Here is a 27,325-nt window from a genome sequence, read left to right as displayed (position 1 = left end):
AAGGATCACAGTCTGGATTGTATAGCTATGACAAGACACAGGTTCCCCCAGAGAGAGAAAGGGATGAGAAAATTGTTATAGGCAAAAGGGAAAAATTCACACAAGCTACTTAAGACCAAAATTCCTTGGTTCCATAGTAAGACTGAGTACATTGAATACTTTCTCTTCACCAGTTTGATGAAAGCATTTCAGATTGTATGTAAAAGGAGCACATTGTACCCCATGATTGCATTAATGTACAAAGCTATGATTTAATTAAAAAAATGATCAGGAAAGTAACAAACAGAAATCAATAAATATTTTTTAACTTAAAAAATAAAATTCTTTGGTTCCAGAGGCTCCAAACGAGATTTCATATCACTTCACCGGTGGCAGCACTATTGCTGAACCAGTGCCCTTTTGAAAGCATCTTACTGGATTACTTCAGTCTTCAGGAACATCTAGCATTAAACTTCGTCATAGAAATATGTCCATATGTGTAAAGCAGCAATCTTTCAAAGAAAGGGATGTGTAAAGAAGATGAAGAAATTTTTTAGTTCTTTTAAAAAATTCCTTGAGATAGTTGTTACACCAGACGTACAATTTTGAGCTCCTCCTTCCGCCGTCTCCAGTGTATAATTTGTCCAAATCTGGTAAGACTGACTTCATTTTGGTATCTGGGACATCCACGAGTGACATAAAATGTGCTCATAAAGGGCATGGATTTTGTGGCTAATTAACTTATTTCTGACAGCTAGTATGGCCAATGATTATTATATTTGTATAAAAATTGAATAACTAAAATTGATGTAAAAGAACTATGCTAAGGAAAAGAAGAAAGGGTAAAGGAAGCATAAAGGAGAGGATATTTAGTATTAAATATAAAATTATGTACAAGGATAATATTTCTGAAAACAAAGGCACAACCATTTGGAAAATGTTATACAGATGGTCTCATTTTATGACAGAAAAATTATTTAACCTTTCTGGTGCTATGGTTCTTAGTCAGTAAAATAAAGAGGCTAGATTGGATAAACTTTGAATTTTCTTCAGCTCCAAGTTCTTGTGGTTTCATAATTCATTTTCAACATACCAGTATAATGAGTTGGAAGAATTCAATTACTGAATAAAGTATTCCCCCACAAAGTCAAGTTTCTGTGTTTTTATGCACACTCTTCAAAAGTTTTGTTAGTAAATAAGAGATCAAAAGTAGAAATTAAGAAGATAATTCCACTTGTATTGGCATCAACAATCAATCTAGTAGTGAGCAATAAATCTAACCAAGGAGATGGAAGACTTTTTTAGTGAAAAATTTAAGACATTACTCAAATAAATTAAAGAATATATAAACAAATGGAAAGACATCCCATATTTATGGATTATAAGTGTGAATATTGTTACTGTGTCAATATTGTTACTACCCCAAACTATTAAGATTTGATGTAATTCCTGTAAAAAATCTCAATAATGTTTTTTTGGTAGTAAAAGAAAAATACATTTTAAAATGAGTAAAAAATCTCAAGCAACTCTGATTACCCCAAACAATCTCTAAAATCAAAAATAACCCTTATTCCTAAAACTTCCTGATTTCAAAAGTGATTACAAAGCTATATTAACTAAAACAATATAATACTTGCATAAATGTAGACATATCGAACAAAGAAATAGAGCTATCAGAAATAAACACTCACATATAGGGTCAAACAATTTTTGACAAGAGTTCCAAGACTACTCAATAAGAGCAAGGCAGTCTTTTATTCTCAGCATATAGTGTTGAAAAAAACAGGTATCAAAATGGTAAGAATGAAGTTATAATAATTCTGAGCTTACACCACATCAAAAATGGATCTCAAAACAAAGAAAAGGCCTAAAGTAAAAGCTAAAACTATAAAATCTTACCAAAGCAACCAACCATCCAGCCAACCTAGGGAAAAATGTGCAACATTGGATTGCAATGGTTTCTTGTATGCCACCCTAAAAGCACATGTGATATAAGGAAAAAAGTCAATAAATTAGACTCTATCACCAGTTAAAATTTCAAATCATCAAAGTACACAATTAACAATGAAAAGACAACCTATGCAATGAGAGAATACATTTTCAAATTATGTATCTGATAAGAGTTTGATATCTAAAATGTGTAAAGAATTTCTATAACTCAACAACAGCAAAGAGCCTTCTTCAATATAAAAATAGATGAAGGACTCACAAGAACATTTCTCTAAAGAACGTATACCAATGGCCAACAATCACACGGAAACTGTGCTCAACGTCACTAGTTAGGAAAATACAAATCAAAAGCAAAACAAGATAATATTTCACATGGATTTGAGTGGCAAGTATCTCCCTTATCAGACAATGCTAAATGACAATGAGAATTTGAAGAAATTTGAACTCTGTGCGTTCTTGGTGGGAATATAAAATGGTACAGCCCCCATGGGAAACAGTTACTGCGGTTCCTCAAAAGTCAAATACACAATTGCTGTCTGACTCAATAATTTCAGTTCTGGGCCTATCCCCCAAAGCACTGAAAGAACAGTCTTGAAAAGATTTGTGTACCTGTGTTCAGGTCAGAATTATTTTCAGCAGCCAAAAAGTGGAAGCAACTCAAGTGTACAAGTGTCCATTGATGGATGGATAAATAAAGTGTAAAATATACAATGGGACAATAATCACCTTTGAAAAGGAAGGACTTTCTGACATATAAGCACAACATAGATGAATCCTGTGGACATTACATAATAAAATAAGCCACTAACAAAATGATGAATATTATTCACTAATAGGTCAAGTAATATGATGCACGTAAAGTAGTCACATTTACAGAAACAGAAAATAGAAGAGTAGTTGCAAGGGGCTAGATGCACTGGAGAATGGGAGTTGTTTAATAAGTACTGTATTTCAGTTTTGCAAGAATAAAGATTTCTCCAGGTGGGCTGCATGACAATGTGAACGTACTTAACACGGAAGGGCTGTACACTTAGAAAGGGTCCATTCTATCTTCCGTGTCACCATAAAAAATAATAAGAAATCCTGGGCACCTGTAGCTCAAAGGAGTTGGGTGCCAGCCCCATATGCAGGAGGTGGCGGGTTTAAACCCAGCTCCAGCCAAAAACTGCAAAATAAAATAAATAATAATAATACTAATAAGTCCTAAAAAAAATAAAAATTGAGAAAGTATTTTTCTACCTTCTTCTATTAGTTGCATTCATTTTTATCATGTCCAAACATAATTTTAAGAGAGACAGCTCTTTCGAAAGACAATCAGCTCATGTTCTTCTGACCTCTTTTCCAATTTACATTTTGAACAGTATATGCTGGCTTGGGTTCAGGGCAAAATTTTCCAAGAGCTGTTTAATTACTCTCTCTCTCTCTTTTTTTTTTTTTTGCAGTTTTGGCTGGGGCCGTGCTTGAACCCAGCACCCCAGGTATATGGTGCCGGCACCCTACTTCTTGAGCCACAGGCACTGCCCAATTACTCTTTCTTTTTGAACTGTGAGCTCATAAACTGAGGAGAGACACAAACACTGGGATTCTGTGTTTGCTTGGCTGAGCATGACCAAAACCGAGGCCGCTCTTTTATGAGTACTGAGACCAGGCACAGTTCTGTGGGGGTTCAGACATTCTCAAAGACAAAGCACTGTTTTATGACTTGGATGCCGACTTGAGTAACATAACTTAAGACTCCTTGGAGAAGCTGTAGTTTTAGGCAAATGCTCCAAAAGACGTGAATGAGCAGGGAGGAAAGTGTAGGCCCCTCTCAGACCTTCCCCTTTGCTTATACTGTAAGCAGTATGGCTCCGATGAGCTTCTTGAGCAAGGACTGAGCAGCTCCATCCCCTTTCTATTAACCTCTACTTTCTGCGTTAGTCTTGGTCTTTACTAAGCCCACTGCATCAGCCTTATTTTTTCTTCCCTAAGTTTCAAGTTGCTCACTACTCAGCTCACTACTTGCTGCTCTTCCTTACGGCACTCACAGGTGGATGGCCTTGGTCCAAACTGTAGGGTTGAGGGTGAGAACGTCCCTTAGGTAAACCTGCCAACAGTGCATAAGGTGAAGGAATCCAGAGCTTAATGGAAAAGTCTAATAACGTCATTTTTAACATTAAAATTCTAAAAATGCTTATTTTTTTCCACTTGAAGATAATAGACTTTTTCTTCACTGTACAAAATTTTTGAGGTTTTCAAAGGTAGAGCTGGGAATAAATAGTCCCTGCAGGAGATGTGTTTTCTAGCTGGGGGTCTTCCCTCTTTTCATCTACCTCCCAGAATCACTTCAGCATCTCTCAATGAGTAATTAACACGCTCCCTGCTGATTTAGAATAACAGACACCTCAACTAAAAAAGGTCAAAATTTGAAAACAGATCATATTAGATTCTAACTTTTCTTTGAAAAAGCTTCATTCTTTAATTTGCACTGGCCTATGAAGTAATTAATTGCTCTCCATTCTAGTATTCACATGTCGGTAGAAAACCAGGAGAACAATTAAATGAAAATTAATTATTTTTGTTCAGATAGGTGGCATTCATCACAAAATTAAGTACACTTTTGAACATTATGTCTATAAATTATATATTGTACTTATAAATGTATTTCATACTTTGTTCTTTTATTATGCAAAATATTTATCAGATTTTAATTTGAAAGTGTTTTCTATCTACTTAACAAAGAAATTATACTTACCTTACACTGCATAAACATCTAGAAAATGTAAAATTATGTTATGAAATCAAAGATGATACTTTTTAAATTAATTTTTCTTACTTACATATGTGTATATTAGGTTTCCACTTTTGCCTGCACAGAATTAAAAAGGCTAAATTTAATGACAATGACAATATTTAACATAAGGACTGAGAACAAAAGCCTCATAAAGAACGAATGAAGATAAATACATTCAGAAAAGAAATCAGACGATTGCTATAACAAAATATTAAGCAATAATAATAGTAACAATACAAAGAAAGTAACATTCACATTGTCAAATTGAAGTACGTCTATTATAGAATACTTTGATCCATTAACTTCTTATTTTGTTTTTTTTTCAAAGTCTCAAAAAAATGGACCACTGATATTTATAAATCAAAGATTTGGCACGATCTGTTTTTTTCTTTTTTTGAAATTATCTGATACATGGTTTTTAAAAACAGATAATTACTTGAAATCTATTAACATGTTACACACTCTTCTTGACTAAATAGGACAACCCAGAGACTACCAAAATTGTCAGGTACTGGCAGTATATAGAAATGTATGTTGGGATAAAAATAAAATTGTATATTTCATTGTTAACCAGAATTTTGTCCAGCATATTTCATTGAAATAACATACAATACGTTTGTGTTCGAGTTTATCTTTCTAACATTATTATTGCCATGTAATATTTATTAATACTCATAACATATGTGAGGTTTCATATTGCTATGAATTGTAATGACGTCATCTTGCTTATTTAGGACGTTTACTTGACACAGTATAAATGCAAAGCTCAGGAAAAATTTTGAAAGCATTTAATCATCCTAACAGTCAACGTGACACAGAGTATAATTATCCCCATCTTCAGATATAAAAACTGATGCAACCTGGAGTGATGAGTATAAAATAGTAGAATCTAGCAATTTCATCTGGAGTTGTGTCAGTAATCTCTGCCTCTGCAAGTAGGGCCTAGATTAGTAAAGAATGGAGGCAATAATCTTCTAGGAAAAAAAATAAAAAACAAACATGAAGTCCTGAGGGTGGGAAAATCACTACTCTTCAAATAAATTTAATTACTAGTGTGAAAAAAGACTACAGATTTGAGTCAAGGACAGACATATAAAATCTTGTAAACTACATTAAGAAGATTAGATTTTAGTTTCACAGTAATGGATCTTGCAGAGGAGGTATTTTCGACTGCCAGGCAGTGGAAAGAGAAAAGTGCCATAGATACATTTTGTTAGAAAGCGAGATTTCTCTGCTGCTCTTTGAAGGTTTAGAAATAAAGGGCAAGAAGTCTATGAGCAACGGGCATATCTGGTAAGTGATGTCTCATTTATCCATGTGTGAGAGCATGACAGAATCAGCCATAGAAATTACAGTGAAAAGGGAGGATGGAAAAATAGACACAAAATTTATTGATAAGGTAATATTAAGGGACTTAGGGACTTAGAGATGTACTGGCATTAGAAAACAAAGGATGGAATGAGCAGCAAAGGGTAACCCTTCTTTTCTGCCTTGGGAAACATGGTAGTAAAGAGATGTGCAAGGATCTCAGGTAGACATTAAAAGCTCATATTTGAGCTCATTCCGACTTGCTGTTATCACAGGTAAGTTAATTTAGCAAGCAACTCCAATTCTTACCTGTTATAAATAATATAATTATTTTACTAAATATCTTATTGTATTAAAATGTAAATAAAATCAGATGCTCCGTTGTGAAGTGCTTTACATAGAATCTGACAAGAATTATATAGTATGTATTCATATTATTAGTATTATCATTATTAGTTTATAGAAGAAACAAAATTAAGGTTTAGCAAGTTACCAAAGTCATGCAAAAAGTAAGTTGCAAAACAAATACTTGATTCATATCTGTCTGAGGTCAGTCCTTGAATTCTAACCATTGTTCTGTCTAGATTAATGTTATTTACAGATCAATTAAGGCATAAGCACTTAAAAGTGATGTGATTGTCCACTTATCCACTCTAGAAATTTGTAAAATGATCCCAGGACAGAAATATAAGGAAAAATAAAATTTGGAAGATGAGAAAAGAAGGAAGATTACAAAGAAAATTTATGAATATCTGGTTTTGTAAAATGGGAATCTAGGATCTTTGAGGATATGAGTGTTTCATGTGGACGGGAAGTGTCATCAGTGTCAAAGGTGACTGAAATGACAAATCAGATAAAGTTTAAAAATAATTATTAAACTTAAGCAAGGTTATTGCTATTAATATTTTTGGGAGAAATTCTAAAGAATATAAAAATCAAGTACAAAATGCTTTCTGAACAGTAATATAGCACTTCAAAGCAATACTTATTATTTGAGAAGTGAGGATTTTTGGTCAAGTAGTCTGTCTTTAATTACAATGGAGACAAAGCTCTTGAAAAATGACTGTTCCCATGTCCAAGTGGAAGTTCAACAACAACTTTATTCACAGATGTGTGAAAATAGTCTTTAATCCTTATTATAAAGCTCCTAAGGAAAAAGTGAAAATAAAATAACAAGACTTCATTCCAGTGATAATGACTGAACCTAGCATGAGACGTAGTGATATCACATTTCCAATTCAATTTTCTACAAATTAGTATTACACATTTGCAGACCTCCGCAGGAGTGGAGTGGCCCAACTTAATAGACTTTATTGTAATCTATTGTTCAGAGTCAGAACTTCAGAACACTATTTCAGCACAGTTAAATACCATTGTCGAAACACTTTTAAAAATACTCATCGATTAAATTAATTTTCTAGGTTACAGATTGCTGTTCTTGAATACTACCATTTATTTACTGAATCTCATGTTAGTCCTGTCATGTTTGCCTTGCTGCCTCATCAAGGCTGATTTACACCTTACCGGAGGCTATCATCTCTAGCAAATTTATTGATTCTTCTTTGCTAGAAATTTAAATTCTGCATGAAATACTACCTCTGTTATATAGTTCTCTGGCTGGCTACATTTCAGATATTTTTCTGGGCTAGGGTCTGAGATGTTAATGTTATGAACATCATTTAGTATAAAGGTTTTCAAAAGCTACTTATTTGAGAACAATTGTGATTGGTTCAATGGAGACTAGGGTGCGGCTGATGTTAAAAAGTCAGTCAGAGTAGGACAGTGCCTGTGGCTCAGATGAGTAGGGTGCCGGCCCCATATGCCAGAGGTGGTGGGTTGAAACCCAGTCCTGGCCAAAAACTACAAAAAAAAAAAAGTCAATCAGAGTGCCATATTTAAAACACACTTAATTGTTTAGAACAGTTTTAGATTAACACAAAAATTGAGAACGTAGAATAATCTCCTTATGTTCCTTACCCAGTTGCCTCTATTAAAATCATACACATATAATACATTTGTTATATATAAGTACCCCAAAGTGATATATTACTAGTAATGAAAATTCATACTTTGTTCGTACTTATTTATTTTTTACCTAAGGTCCTTATTCCCCTTCAGGACGCCTTACAGGGTGTCATATTACACTGTTATCCTGTCTCCCTTAGCTTCTCTTTCCTGTACCGATTTCTTCAACTTTTCCTGTTTTAGATTCGCAAACCTTGGTAGTTTTGAGAATATTTTTTAGACTGAACTCAATTAGTGATTGTCTGAAATTTTTCTCATGATTATACTGAGATTATATGTTTTTGGGGAAAAAGAATTCAGAGTCAGTGTGTCACTTCCATCACTTCAGACCATTGATTTCAATCTTGAAGTAGTCTTGTCATAGTTCTGCACCCCAAATTTACTTGTTTTCTCTGCTCTTTCCATGCTGTGCAATAAACATACCTCCATATCCCTGGGTTCCACATCCAGGGATTCATCCAATTTTGAATTGGAAACACCTTATCTCTGGAAAAATAATAGTCCCATCAGATCTGAACATGTATAGGCTTTCTTTTCTTATCATTGTTCCCTATACCATGCAGTATAACATCTATTTATGTAACACTGACAACATATTAGGTATTATAAGTAATTTGGAGAGGATGCTTAGATATGAGAGAGGATGCTTAAGTTATATTCAAGCATTTTATACAGGGGACTTGAGGACCTACGGATTTTGGTGTCAGCACAGGGCTCTGGAAACGCTCTCCGTGGATACCAAGGGATGACTCTTCTCTCTGGAAGGATATCACTCTGAAAAGTCCAAACTTGAATAGGAAGTTATGTTGGATTTCCTTGAATGCTGGAATTCTCCTACAGTACAAATGTGTCTCATGTTTCCTATCTATTTGTTAATTCAATTATTTATGTATATTGCTAGGATTGATACGCATTTATTTAAGATTTTGATTTCAAATCTAATAGTACTTTATCCTGTGGCTCAAATTGTTCAGCTTTAGCAATTGTGAGCGGTTTCAGATTGTTCTCATGACACACTCATATCACTGATTTCTTTTCTCTTTTTTGAGAACTTCCTTACTTTCTGGGTCATGCTTTATGCTTGCTACTCCAGTCCTACAATCAACTTCCAATAATTTCTCCAAGAAACCTAGGTTCCTTTCATTGGAGAATATTATTAGAAGGGCTAGTTGTTTTCCTTGCTGCAGGACTTCTTGCATCTAAATTCATTTAGTTCACATAGGAATATAATATATGTGTATATACGAAAGTGTACATATACATAGATAAGTACATATTTCTAGATATTCCCAAATGTATCTCTAATAAGCTAACAACAAGATTATACTGAGATGTCCTACTCTAATTATTATTACAGGAATCATTCTGTTATAGCTTCCTACCTTCACTTATCTGTCCACACCTGTCCCAATAGTGAGAAATATAGTTCCAATCCACTACCATTCATTTACTTTATGGTTACCTTAAAGTATTGAACCAGAATTGTTAGCCTGTACTCACGTAGAAAACAATTTTATCAACCAGAGATTTTTTTCCCCCTTTCCTTTAGCTTTTAACTTACTCCACGCATTTCCACAGTTAGAGCAGCACTTTTTCTCTCACCACGTGTGTTAAATTTGTTTGGTACATACAGCTCTCATAGAATCAGATTCTTTCCTCACATTCTGCATTCTGTTCTCCTGACCTCCTACATGAGTTTTTAAATATTTTCTATACATTTAGCAGCCCTCTTTATTCAGTAAATTTCTGTAGGTATTCATGAATTCTTGATGTATGTTATGAATCTACTATTATAGAATCCAAACAATAAATTCTTCACCCTCACATGTTCCCTGTGCTTATTTATTTATCTTGTGAGGCTTTTCAACCTCTGATCCTCTGGTCTCTCCTTTTGTCTTTGCAGATTGTGATGTAGTTGGAATCAAATAGTATGTCGTCTTAACACACTGACTTCTTTTGCTTCATCCATGTGTTTTTCTGACTTGATGGCTTATTTCATTGTATGGTGAATAGTTTTCTATTGTGTGGATACACCATAGTGTGTTTAGCCTCCTATTTTATATTTGCTATAGTTTTTAATTTATGTTTTAATGAAATATGCTTTTGTTTTAATTTCAGATGACATTCTAGTGCTTTCCTAGAGCTGCTGAAACAAAGTCCCATGCACTGGGTGTCTTCAAACCACAGAAATTTTTTCTCTCACAGTCCTGGAAGCTCAAAGTCTGGAACTGAGTTGTTGGCAGGACCATGCTTACTCCAGAAGCTCTAGGGGTGAATCTGTTCTATGCCTTTCTCTTATTTTCTGGTGATGCAGAAATCCTTGACATTCCCGTGTTTGACCTTATCATCATTCGGTGTTCTCCTTGTATGTCCCTTCACATCGTCTTTCTTCTGTGCGTATCTATCTATATCTGTGATTCTTCTCTTATTGGGGCAATAGTTATGCTGTTCTAAGGGCCCCACCCTACACAAATATAACCTCACCTTACAACTTTTTAGGTTCTCTATAAAATAATTTCCAATTCAATGTTTCTACCTCCCTAGATTTTATTTATTTGGAGCGGGAAAAAGTTTGGTGGTTTACTTGTAATTATCTTACAGATTTAAAAGAGAAAAACATAAATATGAACTCATCTGATTGTATTATCTATTTTAGGCTATTTAAAACAATTAAAGTGTTTTTGTTTACTTTTGTTTGTGATTTTTTTGAGTGTGATACTTCTTGAAGCAATCTCCAGGATAAAGTCCAGGCTGCCTCATGCATGTCTGACAATAGAAAATGGTTTCTTTCCTTCCACTTTTCTCATTTCTTCTGCTGCAAACCATGCAATCCTTTGTTTATTTTTTTATTTTGGAATATAAAATATATCTTCTCATTTAGAATTTTCTCTGTATCAGAAGACAATGGTCTTCCTCTCTTGCTGGAATTTCTGTGGCTCACACTGTTTATAAGCTGAGTGATGGATTTCTCCTACAAAAAGGTGTGTCCGCACTTTTTCTCGTCCCTTCTTACCTAATGAGTAAAGGATTTAGATGTTTATAGCTACAAGCTCCATCCACCAGAAGAAGAATGGTTTTCCACCATTTGTAGGACCTACCTTTAAATCTGTAAGAGTCATAGTACTGATCAACTCTATCCACTCTTCCCACAAACATTGCACATTCTAAAATAACTGTTATTTTTTTTAATTGAATAGGTCTTTTCTTCCTATAACCAGTGATCAGCTGTGTCTGAAGGCCAAAGAATGTACTCAGCATTGTCACTAACCTCTTGACATGGAATGAGAGACACATCATTTTCAAATCACATTGATAAGGCATGCCCTTAATGGAAGGCAGTAGATTATTCAGAATGAGGCCATTTTATAATGAGCTTTTAGATATTCTTTGTTGCACAGTTTAAATATGTTTAATAGCAGATCAAAGATAATTTTCAAAACCCTTATTTGTCCTAAGCATCAAAAGTCAAAATGCTTGCATTATGTATATTGTGTATAGATACAGTAGCATGGAAGGAAACACTGAAAGAAAGAAATCAGTGTTCTTATTTTATTGTGCAATTTCTAATTAAATAAACTACAAAACCGGAATTGAAATTCAAAGGGTACTTGTCTTTTTGCTTGAGCAATTCACCTTGTAGTTAGCAAGTTGTTTATTTCCATGTAAATTGCTTTCTTGAGTGCTCTAACAGCATTATTAAAAATAAACAAAAACATAAGCAGAAACTTCAATAGTCGTAACTTATAACAGTGGAGATTCAGACTGAAATATTTTCGAGAATTGCTTTTAGTCTAGCTCACATAACACGTGCTGTAATTCTACTTCATTGCACTTTGAAATGGGCTGCAGTGTAACTATTAAAAGAACTCCATAATAGATATTGAATTGAATAATATTAGAAATGCTGATTCAACAGTCCTTGTCATTTGCGACATTTTATTAAGTTCTATATTATTTCTTTTTAAAAAATGGGCACTAGTCAACAGACCTCTAGTTTTAAAATACTCATTGACTTACATTTTCATTATGTACCAAATATGTTTGAACTGCTTAGTAAGTGAAGGTTCATTAACATTATTGAGTGAAGCCTATTTGAAATAACTCCCATTAAAAAGATTAAACTCGTGTAAGAATACATTTCCAGTGCAAAAATAATGCTTTGGGGAATGAAAGGTTTCAACATGAGTATAATAACTGTTGAACTTGTAAAAACTGAAAGGTCCAGAAAGTTCAGGTTTAAAATTAAAAAAGTGTGTGCATTTTGCCAGTGAAGATATTATTTGAATATTTTATTTTGATATATGCATTTTATTTCCTATTATTTTTTAAAAGCATAGAAAATTTATTTAATGCAAGCTTTACAAGCCACAGAACCTCTCATAAGGAACTAAGACCCAGCAGCGCAGTTAGAGTAAGTTACTTATGCTACCTCTACTGGACTGGCCAAAGACTAGTAAGTTGTGAAGAGTCAACTGAATGACGTGGAGAGGATTAAAAGATAAAAATTTTAACATAGTCTGTACAGAGCTCTCTCAGTCTCAACTTCTCATTATTAAACATAGGATATTGCTTTTCCTTCTAGTTTAGGAAGAGTGTCTTTCACACTGCAATTTCATTTCCTGCCTTTATGACATAGAAAAAAAAAAGGTCACGATAATCCTTCAGCACCTGCTGTTTCTCAAGAATATTTAATTCATTATTGTCAATAAGCGAGGGTAGTAGTGTCTGTATGTATATGTATGGTGTCTTTATTTCTCTCTTTTTAAAAAAAAAATTTAGAGAATTTCCAATTAATATGAGGGCACATACAATTAGGCCACATCGCTTCCATTCGTAAGACAAAACCTGAATTGTAGCCATATCCCTTACACAGGAAGTGTGCCGTACACTTGCACTTTGTTCTTGTTGGGAAGGAGCACACTGACTTCCTTCTCCTTTCATTGATTCAACTGAGTTTTTCTCTCATGTGAGCATACTGCTGTTAATTTACAAATTTCACATTAGTGTTGAGTACATGACATGTCTGTCTTTCCATTCCTGGGATACTTTACTCAGGAGAGTAAAGTTCTCAAAATCTACCTAAGTTTTAGCCAAGGATACGAAATCTCCATCTTTTTATGGCTGAATCATATTCCATAGCATATATATACCCCAGTTTATTAGTCCATTCACATGTCAAAGGGATCTTGGGCTGTTTCCATATTTTTGCAATTGTAAATAGGTCTGCTATAAACATTCGAGTACATATGTCCTTATGATAAAATAACTTTATTTCTTGGGGTAATTACATACTAATGAGATTACAGGATGAACATAAAGGTCCACTTTTAATTCTTCAAAAACTGCCAATACTTCTTTCTATAAAGGCTGTAATAGGGTGTAGTCCCACCAGCAGTACAGGAATGACCCCTTCTCTCCACACCCATGCCAACAGCTGTTGTTTTGGGTCTTGGGTTGTGGGCCATCCTCGCTGTGGTTAGGTAATATATCAAAGAGGTTTTTATTTGTATTTCTCTGATGATTCGGGAGGATGAGCATCTTTCATGTGTTTGTTGGCCATCTGTCTGTTCTCATGAAGAAGGATTCTGTTCATTTCTCTGGCTTGTACTGATCCCAAGAGTTTTAGATTTATGAGAAGTTGTAAGGTATCTCATATAACATGCACAGTTACCCCATGACTGTATTAACATCTTGAATTATACTAGTACATTTGGCACAACAAAGAAAAAATACTGATAGATATTTTTAACTGAAGTCTATACCTTATTCCGATTCTCTTAGTTTTTACCTCAATATGCTTATTCTGTTACCTAATCCCACCTAGGAAACTACATTTCCTTTTATAATCATATCTCTCCTCAGGAATCTGTCAACTGTAAAAAGTTAATACATCTTCCTCATTTTTGATGACTTGGAGAGAATTGAGGAAAATTGCTCAGATATTTTGAATCAACCTGGATTTGTATGAATGCTTTCTTATGTTTAGAATGTGTGATGTGATTTCTGGAGAAAGACCACAGAGGCAAGGTAGCATTGCATCACATCATATGCATAATATTAACAAGACATATTATTGTGAAGTTAACCTTGATCACTTAGCTAACACAGTGTTGGTATTCTTCTTAGCAAAGTATCTTAGGAATGGAAGAAAAAGTATCCAATGTACTTAGTCTTACTATGAAACCAATTTATAGCTTTCTTATGAAAGCTATAACCCAATTATAGCCCAAGAAGAAGGGGAAAGAGGAGAGGGAGAAGAGGAAAGAGGGAAGGATGGAGGGAGAGTAGTTGGTGCGACCACACCTACAGTGCAGCTTACAAGGGTACATGCGAAATTTACTAGGTGTAGAATATAAATGTGTCTTAACACAATAACTAAGAAAATGCCATGAAGAGTATGTTGACCAGTGTGATTAAAGCATTTCAGATTGTGTGTAAAACTAGCACATTGTACCCCGTGATTGCATTAATGTACACAGCTTTGATTTAATGAAAAAAAAAAAAAAGAATATGAAAAACATAAAATGTCAAGTTGTGCTCCATCCCTGTATGTATATTTTTTATTTTAAAGAAGCTACTATGTAAAGATTATACATAAAGAATGAAAGGCAAAAGCCTGTACCTAATCTTTAAAGGAGAAACATTAATATAAATTGTTTGGAATTTTTTTTCATGGGAAATTTGTCTCATCTCTCCTGTTCATTTATTATTCAGTCATTTCTTTATGACAATATACACTCAGGGATACTTAGTTTGTGTTTTAATTATAAAATACTACTTTGTTTAGTTAGTTTTTCAAATTATTTATTTTGTGGTTTAAATTATTTTGCCCATTGGGAGCTTTTCAGTTGGCTCCTCTGTCCCTTTTACCTCTCTGATCTGTGTGTGTGCGTGTGTATGTGGGAGGGGTGTGTACTTACTTAATTAGTAGCAATACTAATGAAGATACTCCACTAAGATACTCCATGCTCATTGTACACAATTCCTGCTACTGCCCGACAATGTGATATTTATGTAAAGAGTTTTAGCTTCTTTCACTAGATAAAATTATTAGAAACCAAAACTTTAGTGTCAGAAGTTGTCATTACAACAGAGTTGCCATTGGTTCTATGCCCTCTCAGCTAAGTAACGAAATGCATGTGTGAATTTTAACTAGTGTCTACACACAAATCTATGCATGTTTATATTAAATTTGTCCATTCATAAAATAAGGCAAACGTGAATTCATATTGATATGCTCAACTCTAGTGCATTAGCAAGTGGATATTTCTAGCCCTCAACCCTTGCTAACCTGTAGATACTGCTCCATTAGTGAGGAACCTGGTTGTAATCGTGTGCCATTCATTTACTTAATTGTTCATTTTCAGTAAACCTGTATTGCAATATCAGAAATGTTAGCATATAAATGCCATTGGAATAACTTTTGAACTTGAATATAATGCATATGTACAATCTCTTGTATGTTTAGTCTTCACTCTATTCCTTTCTAAATTCACTTATTTCAGCATCTTTTCCCTCACTCCCTTTGGTAAATTGTTTCACATATTTGTAATAGAGTTACATTCTTTTATCACACTTTACATTTCAACCTAGGTCACATGTCCTTATTTTTATTTAGAATATATATATATATATATATATGAGTTACTCTTTGTTCAGTAAACTTCTACACATTTTGACCCACACACAGTGTCATATATCAGTCATCACACTATCATTAAAATATGAGTTTCACTTCATGGCCCTAAAATATCCCCTTGGGTTTGCCTATTTAAACCTTTCTTCCCACCACCATACTCTTTGATTTTTATGTCTCTGTAATTTTTTTTTTTTTTTTTTTTGTCAGAAGGTAATTTAAGCAGAATCTTGTGGCATACAGCCTCTTTAGACTGGTTTCTTTAGCATACCACTATGTATTCAAGATTCATTCATGTCTCTTTTGTAACTTTATAACTCATTTTCTTTTATCACTGAACCAAATTCCATTGTGCAATGCACAGTGCTTTATCTATTTCCTATTAAAGGTCATATTGGTTGCTTTCAATTTTTGGACATAATGAATAAAATATCTATAAACATTCATCTGCAGGGTTTTATGTAGACATAACTTAAAATTCATCTGAGTAAATACCTAGGAGAACTATTGTTGAATTGTAAGACAAGATTACATTCAACTTTGTAAAGAACACCAAATTGTCTTCTAAATTATATTATTCTGCACTCCCACTAGCAGAGAATGGGAATTTTCTCTTGCTCAAAGTTGCTCTTAACTATTTTTTAATTCCAGCTACTCTAATGGTAGGTAGTGGTATCTAGTGAGTGTTTTATGATGATTCCTTAATGTCAAATGAATTATATTGCTTCTATTACTGAGCTTTTACAATTATTTGTACAAGTACTATTGAAGATGTGCAATTGCAAATATTTTTTCCTACTCTGTGAATGCATTTTAATTTTCTTAATATTTTCTTTCTCATAAAGGAAGATTTTAATTCCATTAAGGTTCAATTTATCACTTTTTTTTTTCATCCATAGGCCACAGTTGGTATTTGTGTGTGTTTTGTACAAAAACTTAGCATCAAACCCAAGTAAATGTACATTTAATTTATTGTTTGTCTCCATATGTTTCATATGTTTTACTTTTAAGTGTATGAGTAATTGTGAGTTCACAGTTGTAAAGTGTACAAGGTTCTAGGTTCATTTTTTGCTCTGGATGTCCAAATATTCCAGGATTAGTTATCGAGAAGATTATGCTTTCTCCATTAATTTGCTTATAAAAATCTTGTTATGTCTATAGTTATAAAGCTATTTCTGGGCTTTCTACTTGATTCCATTCAATACACTAGCATATATACACTAGCCAGCTCTACACTGCTTTCCTCTCTATTGTTATAACCCATAATCATGTAGCATAAGCCAACCAATCATGTGCAGTATTGTGTTGGCTATACTAAGTGATTTGCCTTCCATATAAATTTTGGAATAAGGGTGTTGGGATCTACAAAATGCTAGCATTTTTGCAACTGTATTGTATTTATAGATAATGCTGAGAGAAGTGACATCTTAACAATATAAATCTTCTGTTCCCCAAGTATGGGAATATGCTTCCATTTATTACAATTGTCTTGAATATTTTCATCGGTATTTGGTCACTTTTTTACATATAGATCCTCCATATATTTTGTTCTAATGTGTACTTAAGAAACACATTTTGTTGATGCTACTGCAAATTTGTTTATATCAGATTCTAATTTTTCATTGCTAATATACAGGCATGAAATTAACATTTACATATTTATTTTCATCTTATGTTCTTTCTATGCTTACTTTTTCAGAATTTTTTTTTTAGTTGAATCTTTGTGAATTTCTTACATAGGCAAGATGGATTAGAGACAGTTTTATTTCTTCTTTTCCAGTTTTTTATATTACATATTTTATTTTTTCATACTAGATTCTTAACAACCAGTTTCCTTCTAGTACAAAGTTGAAGGTATAGAGAGAGGTGGGTGGACTTCCTTAGGTTTTCCCAATCAGGTGAGAAGCACATTGTTTCTCATCAGTAAACACAAAGTTAGTTTTTTTTTGTTTGGTTTTGTCTTTGGTTTTTGCAGACGTTCTTTATCATGCTAAGAAGATTCTCCTCTATTTCTTGATTTCCAAGAATTTTTATCATGAGTTTGTATTGAACTTTGTCAAATTATTTTCTGCATTGTTTAATATAATCATGTGGTTTTCATCTTTATCTTGTTGATATAGAAATGAATACATTGTTAAAATTTGGTTTGAAACTATCTTTGCATAAGTAAAATGAATCACACTTGTTTATGGTGTATACTTCCTTATATACAATGTTGTGTTCAGTTAACTAATATCTGTTCAGGATTTTTGCATTTATATTCATGGCAGATACTAATCTGTGATTGTTCGTTCTTATAATGTCTTCTTAAATATTTTTATTTAATTTAGGTCAAATTCTGCTCTTGCAACATGAATTGTTAAGTATTTACTTTGCTTCCAATTTCTGGAGGAAGTTATATAGAATTAATTGGTATAACTGCTTTAAATGTTTGATAGAATCTACCAGTGAAACCATCTGGGTCGGATATTTTCTTTCATGAGAGGTTCTTTATTTTTGATTCTTTAACTTCAGTAAATGTAGGAATATTCAGATTCTCTACTTTTGCTATAGAGCTTTTGGCAGTTTATATCTTTCAAAGATCTGGTCCATATCATCTATGTTATCACATTCAAGTATATAGAATTTTTCCTAGAGCCTGCTTATTATCATTTTAATACTCATGGGATCAGTAGTGATGACATCTTTTTTCTAATACTGTTAATTTTGTTTTCTCTGTCCTATAATTTCATTTATATTTACATAGAACCAGCTTTTATTTTTGTTGATTTTTCTTATTTTTAGTTTTAATTTTGCTTTGATTTCTTGCATTTAAAATTCAATTGATTTTATTTTTTTAGTTTTCTAAGAAGGAAATCAAGTAACTAATTTTAGGTTTTTAATCTTCTCTAATTTTTTTAAACCTACAAATTTCCCTTAAATTACTTTTTACATCAAAGTTTGCATATGCTAGCAAGCTATTATGCCATTTTTACATTATTCAAAAATACTAATTTTTCTTGACACTATTTTGACAAATGTTATTATGACATGCATTGTGCAATTTCTAAATACTTGGGGGAATTTTCCTCCATCATATTATTGAGTTACTGAATTCCAGTTTAATTTCATTGGTATCTGGTAAAATAAAACATTATTTTCATTCTTCAAATTTATTAAAGTTTCCTTAACAACCCCTAAAGTTGTCTATGTTGGTGCATGGTCAACATGAACTTGAGCAGAATGTAAATTTTTGCTGTTGTCAGAGGAATATTCTGTAGCTGTCAATTCTGTCATGTTGATTGATAGTATTTTCTGGTCAACCATCCTTTTACAGATTTTCTGTCTGCATGATCTATCAATTAAAGAAAGGAGAAGTTGAAGTCTTCAACTCTAATAATGGATTTGTCTATTTCTTTTGTTAGTTCTATCAGTTTTCAGGTCCCGTATTTGGAGTTGCTACTTCTGCATACATATGCCTTTCGGATTATTATGTCTTCTTGGAGTATTTATCCTCTTGTCATTATATACTGTCTCTTTTTACTTAGAAAGTTTTTTTTTTGTTGTTCTGAAGTGCACATTGACTTTATTTTAAACATTACTAAAAAGCATAAATTATATAAGTTCCTGTAAGAATGTCAGCATAAAATAAACAATTACTATTTTTTCTGCCTTTGTTGAAAGGGACTTTTGTGAATATCTCATTTCTTCTCTGCCCAATAAAAAATAAAATGGCCAACTATGTATAACAGAAACACTGTATTCCACATACTAGTCCATGTTAAATACTAATGTCAATAATTTTTATTTTCCCTTTTCAGGATTTTTAAATATTCTAGATCAAGACAGAAGCAATTCATGAAGATATTTAATAGTAAAACCATATAAATATGTCTCAGTAGTACAGAAATAAAAATATTTAGGTAGAGGACTTTTACAAATGTTCATCATGCATAACAGTATGTTTTTTTATAATGTCAAGGTATTTTGCAAACCAAATACAAAGACTTTCTTTTTTTACTTCATAAATAAGGACTCTTTTAATGTATATAATTAATTATTCTGTAACCTCACATTTAAATGCCGAGATTTATTAAAAATATGAAGTAATGTGCATGATGACAAAACAAGGCACTAAAAACTGAAATAAATTAATCTATTTCTGTTTTGGATATTTGAAGGCATATCAAGTATAATTTTCCTCCAAAATAACAGGTTAGTTGACAGGATTAAATGAAAGTCTGAGACCATTTGCATTTCTATTAACTAGACTAATTCTATAACTAACTACATTAACTGTATGGATTTGCTTGCAACTTTTTATTGTTTTAAGGTATTTATGAACTTAACACAGAGTCTTGACAAGATAAACAGGTAGGAGCTGACTCAAGGAAAAATTCCTAGCTGACCTACAGTCACGCATCACAGATGTGATGTTTTAATACTCTGACAGCCTTGTGTCCAGACCAATAGACTCCTCTGGCCAAACTAAGGTGACAAAAGAAAAGAGATATTTCATCTCCTTATCCGGTTTGGAGCAAATCTTCCTGTGTTGAACAGGTTTAAAGATTCCACATTCTTGCTCCCCCAAAAAGCACTATCCTGGAGCAGACAGCCCCGCTCTGGCAGAGAACTGGCCTCAAAGCCTGCAGCCTGCTGCCTGGGCAGCAGCTGTGTGGGGAGGGGAATATTCAACACACTAGGCTTCAGAATATCAAAGTGACAAGGTTTCACGCCCAAAGCCAGGAAATTTATCCTGAATCCCTACCTCCTGTCACTTTTTTCCCTTTTATCCATATTTTGAGATCGTATTCCTAATATTTCTAATCTACTTACAACTAATAATTGAATATTGCTTTCAAGCTTATAAAATCATTATTACTAGTAATGCAAGCACATCAAGCTATGACTCTTCCCTTAAGTATTCCTGCATTCACTCTTCATTTAATATTGATGAAGTGAGGAGCATGTGTCTGCAGAAGACATGGGCAACTTCTTGTACCATTACTTTTGACCAGCATGGATGTGCACCAGATTATTTCTAATAAAGAGATTAGCAAATGTTCCAAAGTATTTTAGCATCGCAGGAGCATAGCTGTGACAGCCAGCTCATTCATCCTTTTGCCACATGCATTTCTACATGGCTCCTGGGACTTGCTTCTCAATTCTCTTTCCTTCAGCCACAAAAAGACAGTTAAAATAGACAGTTAAAATAGACAGTTAAAAGAGGATTACTTTGAGTTTTTATATAAATTTTTTTTTGAGACAGAGTCTCACTTGTGTTACACTTGGTAGAGTGCCCCCGGCGTCATAGGTCACAGCAACCTCAAACTCTGGGGCTCAAGTTATCCTCTTGACTCAGCCTCCTGAGTATCTGGGACTATAGTTGCCAGTCACAATGCCCAACTGGTTTTTCTATTTTAAGTAGAGATGGGCGTTTCACTCTTTCCTAGGCTGATCTTGAATTCCTGAGTTCAAGTGCTCTACCTGCCTTAACCTCCCACCACACCCAGCTTGACATTTTTTCAAGAAAGTTTAAGTATTACTATGTATTTTTTTTTTTTTGTGTAGTAACATTTATCTACCACTTAATATGTGCCACGGCATGGGTCATCTCTCCTCTTCCTTCGCACAATCTGTCACTCCCTGTAATGATAAAGATGACCTTGTGCTATCTACTTCTTTCTGTCTGGACCACTCTGACCTCCCAGGCTTTAGTCAGTTACAGGTTTATATGTCTGGGATTCTCTTTGCTCAGCGAAGGGCAGGGTGCCCAACAGCGAAGTCAATACTCTTCCTCACAGAGAGAACATATATTTCTTCCTAGAATATAGGAATGTGTTCTTCATATAATATACAAAAACAAGGACATTTATCATTTCAGAAGATTCCACTATATATCTTGGTTGAGAAATAGATTTCTACTATTAATCTGACTTCAATCTTACCTGGGAGAAATATAAGCATTTTTGTTAAGTATACATTCACTGCATATTCAAGATTGTTTTCTTTACAAGGGGCAACCTCACTGGCTCAGAAGGAGCCCCTGTACAGAGAATCATTCCTCTACAGTCACTGGATGGTTTGTGAGTCTAATTTCATTTACTGCAGATATGTTCGGGGCCCAACCGTTCACATCATGCTTGACGCAGAAAGTAAACAAGTGCTGCTTATTCAATGTGGGGTAGCCAGCATGCCTCATAAATTGGAGCCAGATTGCCTTTCCCGAATCCCTCTAATGGCTCCAATTTTGGGTAAGTTTCCTGCATCTCTGTTGTTTATCTTCCTTCTTTGTATATCTGAATATTAACAAATTACCTCCTTGTGTAATTGTTAGGATTAAGATAATGTATACATGTGTGGATATAAATTGTTTCATTTATACATGTATATGTGTAAATGTTGAAATATATATACACATACGTAATGTTTTGTAGAGTGTGTGTTAACAAGCATGTTCACATATAAATGTGTGTGCATGCATATTAAGTCCTTGTTTTTAATGCCTGAATGCCTGCCACATACAAAATACTAGATAAAACTTGATACAAAAAACTGCCTAATAATGGCTAACATTTTTTAAAAATCATAAGAATTATGTTTTATCCTTTAACCATGCTCTAAACACAAAATGTAATTACCCTTACCCATAAGGCCTCCAACTAATAAGACACTAACCACAGTCTAAGACATGCAGAATATAAGAAAAGGTGCTATTCAGATTGTATGCTCAATTGTGAATGTACATACAATCCAGGAAAGAAATGACAGAAAAAAGCAAAGCACATGTTAAATTAGATATGGTGAATTCGGAACATCCACTTCTCTAATTCAGAGATTCTCATGCTTTGGTCCCTAACAATCATCTAGAAGATTCATTAAGACACAGACTAAAGAATACCTCCCCTAGAGTGTGGGCTATGGGACAGCTGCTAAGTGTACCCAGAAACTATTATAGAAAGATCATTGTTATAACAGCAGCTAAAAATGCAGCTTGGTATGGTAGACAGTAAACAAAATAGCATAAAGCACTGAAGAAGTTGCACAGACCCAAATGTGTTTTAAATATTCACAAATTTTAGGCTCTGATGTTTTACTAGTATACTGACATCAATTTATGGTTATTTCTATTCTTAGTTCTCTTACACAGATAGAAAAATAACTGATTTCACAATTAGAATAATAGGCTTCTCTATTATTTTTTGGAGAACTTTGTGGTATTTTCATATAAAAATAGTGACGGAAGCACTACTCTTATTACTCTGAAGGATAAATTAACATCCATATTCATTTATATTTAAGCAAATTAAGACTAGTCTGCCCCAAAGATCTGAAAATATTTGATTTTAATAACTCACCATCAGACTTTTTAATGTGTTTTAAATAGAAATGGTGCTTTTTTAATTTAGACTTTAGCATAACATAGACATGTTAATTTATGCATTTTTAAAATTACTTGCTCAGGAGGGAGGAGCAAGATGACAGCCAATTAACAGCTTCCTTGCACATGGGCACAATGAGACTGGGGAGAGAAGACTTCAGACATCTCTGGCTGGTGGGATCTGCCCAGAAGGGTCAGCGAGACACTTCTGGACACCATGAGGAGGAAAACTGCAGTGGAGAATTCGCAAGTAGTTGCACGTGTTCATTTGGTCTAATTCCGCTGGTAGCTATAAGTACAGCAGCAGTGAGATCCGAAACTGGAAAGGTCTTCGCTTGTGAGCTGTTTTGTATCTTTGGACTTGGGGGCTTAGTTGAACTACCTTGGGAGAACTTGGGCAAAAGTGTGGAGGACTTTGTTGTCTAGGGCCCCGAACAGAACTACTGAGCTGGATGGAGATAATAGTGTTCAGCTGTGGGATGCTTGGAGCCACTGTGGGAGAGCTGCCCCAGCAAGCTCTGCCCTCAGCGTTGCAGAATTAGGATGGGGCAGGAGACATTGGGTAAGTAATTGAGTGACTGAGACACCTAAAGGAGGGGACTGAGATGCCTTATAGCTTTGGCCCTCAGGGGCATAGAGGGAGACTGGTTTTGTCACACTGGGTAAGTGGACAGCAACATCAGGAGTGACCCCACTAACAAGTGCTTTCCTGGGAAAGCTTCTGCTTAGCCAAGGTTGACAATTTAAAATGCCTTTGAAGTGGGCTGAGGAGAGATTTAAGCTCTCCACTCTGCAGGGTTTTGGAATCAGCAGAGGCCTCCAGTCTCCATCTTGTATAGCCATGTCAGCATTGTGATTAACATCTCATACTCCAGAAGATCACCTCTTGCCCAGACAATATTTAGCAAGATATATATACAGCTTTGTTTTTGGTTTTTTCTTTTTGTTTGTTTCATTTTGTTTTTTAATTTCAACATTTTCCCTATAGATTTCTCTTTTTTCTTTCTTTTCTTTGTTCATTTTTCTAGTTTAAATATAATTTTCCATAGTTACTTTCTTTAAAAATTAGAATTTCATTTTTGCTAGTGTATCTACCCTATTATTTGCCCCCTCCCCAATTTTATCCTGTAAAGTTTCCTGTTTGCTTGTTTTGGTTTGATTTATAGCATTTTCATCTTTCCTCTCTAGTTTGTGGAGGTGGGGTATGGGGTCTGAACAGACTGGCAAAGAGCTGTTGACCTCAAGAGAACCACCCAACTTGGCACCACCTGAGGTTGGGGGTTTTTAAGTTTGGGTCAAAGTACTCTACTATACATCTATATTGCTCCAGTCTCCCTTTTTCTGTGCCTCTCTTCTTTTTGTCAATATTCCCATTTACTCATCTCCCTCCTCTTTCTCTTTTTTTTTTTTTCTTTAAATCCTTTTTCTCTTCTTGCTCTTCAATCTTCTTATCCTTCTGGTCCTGTACCAAAATGACTCATCAATATCCTAGTCCAGAGGCATGGTAACTTAAAGAGAAAGGACAAGTGAGAGATAAATTAGGGCATGGAAACAGATAAAGGAAAATACTCATGAGGAAGAATCAGCAGAAAAATCCTAGCAACTTGAAAAACCAGAGCAACCCCCCTACACACAAAGGGACCATGAGGTAGCTAGTGCAGAAGATTCCACCTATAAAGAACTGTTAGAAATGATCGAAAGGGAACTTAGAATACAGATGATAAAAAGCAATGAAGGAAATGATAGGAACAATGAAGGAAATTGCTGATAAAGTAGAAAATAACCAAAAGGCAATCCAAAGACAGAATAAAATAAGAGATGAACGATATGAAGAATATAGGAAGGATATAGCAGAGCTGCAGGAACTGAAGCAGTAAACTAGTGAACTTAATAGAAAGTAACAACAATAGATTTGACCACGCAGAAGAAAGAATCTCCAAGGTAGAAGACAATGCTCTTGAGATAACTCAGATAGTTAAAGAGGCAGAAGAGAAGAGAGAAAAAGCAGAATGTTCACTTACAGAATTACGGGATTTTATGAAGCATTAAAACATAAAAGTTGCAGGTGTCCCAGAATGGGAAGAAGAATATCCCAGAGGAATGCAAGCCATACTAGAGAATATTATAAATGAAAATTTCCCAAATGTCACCAAAGATTCTGACATACTCCTTTAAGAGGGATATCAGACCCCAGGTCACCTCAACTCTAACCAGGCTCCTCGAAGACACATTATGATGAACCTGTCCAAAGTCAAGACAAAAGAAAAGATTCTTTGAGTGGCACTAGTGGCCCCATATGCCAAGGGTGGCAGGTTCAAACCTGGCCCTGGCCAAACTGAAAGAAAAGATTCTTTAAGCTGCCAGGAGTAAGCACCAGTTGACCTTCTGGGGCAAATCCATCAGGGTGATAGCAGACTTCCCTAATGAAACTTTTCAAGCAAGAAGACAATGGTCATCTACCTATAATCTACTTAAGCAGAACAATTTCCAGCCCAGAATTCTATATCCTGCTAAACTAAGCTTTATAATTGACATAGAAATCAAATCATTTACTGATATGTAAACATTGAGGAAATTTGCCACAACAAGATCAGCTCTGCAGGAAATACTTCAACCTGTTCTACACACTGACCATCATGATGGATCAACAGCAAAGTAAGAACTCAGAAATTAAAGGAAAGAACCTAACTTCCACAATGATGCAAAAGATAAAACTAAGCAATGGACTCTCACAAAATAAGATGAATAGAATGCTACCACACTTATCACTTATCTCAATAAATGTCAATGGCTTGAATTTCCCACTGAAGAGGCATAGATTGGATGACTGGATTAAAAAGCACAAGTCATACATGTGCTGTCTGCAGGAAACATACCTAGCTTCAAAAGACAAATTAAAACTCTGAGTTAAGGGTTGGAAGACAATTTTTCAGGCAAACGGAATTCAGAAGAAAAGGGGGATTGCAATCTTATTTTCAGATACCTGTGGATTTAAAGCAACTAAAGTCAAAAAAGACAAAGATGGTCATTCTATTTTGGTCAAGGGAAAAATACAACAAGAAGACATTTCAATTCTAAATCTTTATGCACTCAACTTAAATACTCTTAAAAGAAATCTTACTCAGTTGGAGCAATATGATTTCCTATAACACCATAATAACAGGGGACCTTAACATTCAACTTACAGAGCTGGACAAATCCTTTAAACAGAAATTAAACAAAGATATAAGGGACTTAAATGAGACCCTAGAACAACTGTGCTTGATAAATGCATATAAAATATTCCATCCCCAAAATAAAGAATATACATTCTTCTCATTACCCCATGGAACATTCTCCAAAATTGATCATATTCTAGGACCCAAAACAAACCTCAACAGAAGCAAAAGAATTGAAATGTTACCTTGTATCTTCTCAGACCACAAGGCATTAAGGGTGGAACTCAACTCCAACAAAAACGTTCAACCCCACACAAAGGTATGGAAATTAAAAAACCTTCTGTTGAATGACAGTTTGGTACAGGAAGAAATAAAAGAGGAAATCATTCACTTCCTTGAGCATAACAACAATGAAGACACAAGCTACCAAAATCTGTGGGATATTGCAAAAGCAGTTCTGAGAGGAAAAAGTTATCACTTTAGATGCCTACATTTGAAAAACAGAAAGAGAGTGCATCAACAAACTCACAAGCCATCTTATGGAATTGGAAAACAAAAAACAATCTAAGCCTAAACCCAGAAGAAGAAAAGAAATATCCAAAATTAAATCAGAGATCAATAACATTGAAAACAAAAGAATCTTTCAGAAAAGTAATGAAACAAGGAGTTGTTTTTTTAAAAAAAATAAATAAAATAAATAAACCTTTGGCCAGACTAACTAGACATAGAAAAGTAAAATCTCTAGTATCCTCAAACAGAAATGATGAAGGGGAAATAACAATTGATGCCACAGAGATACAAGAGATCATCTCTGAATACTACTAGAAACTCTATGCCTAGAAATTTGACAATGTGAAAGAAATGGATCAATATTTGGAATCACACCCTTTCCCTAGACTTAGCCAAGAAGAAATAGAGCTCCTGAACAGACCAATTTCAAGCACTGAGATCAAAGAAACAATAAAAAAAACTTCCAACAGAAAAATGCCCTGTTACAGATGGCTTAACACCAGAATCTTTACATCCTTCATGTTTATATGGATGGAGCTGGAAAATGTTCTTCTTAGCAAAGTATCACAAGAATGGAAGAAAAAGTATCCAATGTACACAGCCCTATTATGAAACTAATTTATAGC

The sequence above is a fragment of the Otolemur garnettii genome, unplaced genomic scaffold (genome assembly GCF_000181295.1).
Source record: "Otolemur garnettii isolate 467f Iridium unplaced genomic scaffold, OtoGar3 scaffold00016, whole genome shotgun sequence".
NCBI classification, from domain to species: domain Eukaryota; kingdom Metazoa; phylum Chordata; class Mammalia; order Primates; family Galagidae; genus Otolemur; species Otolemur garnettii.
The sequence above is the reverse complement of the archived record's forward strand: the minus strand, read 5'-3'. Positions refer to the sequence as shown.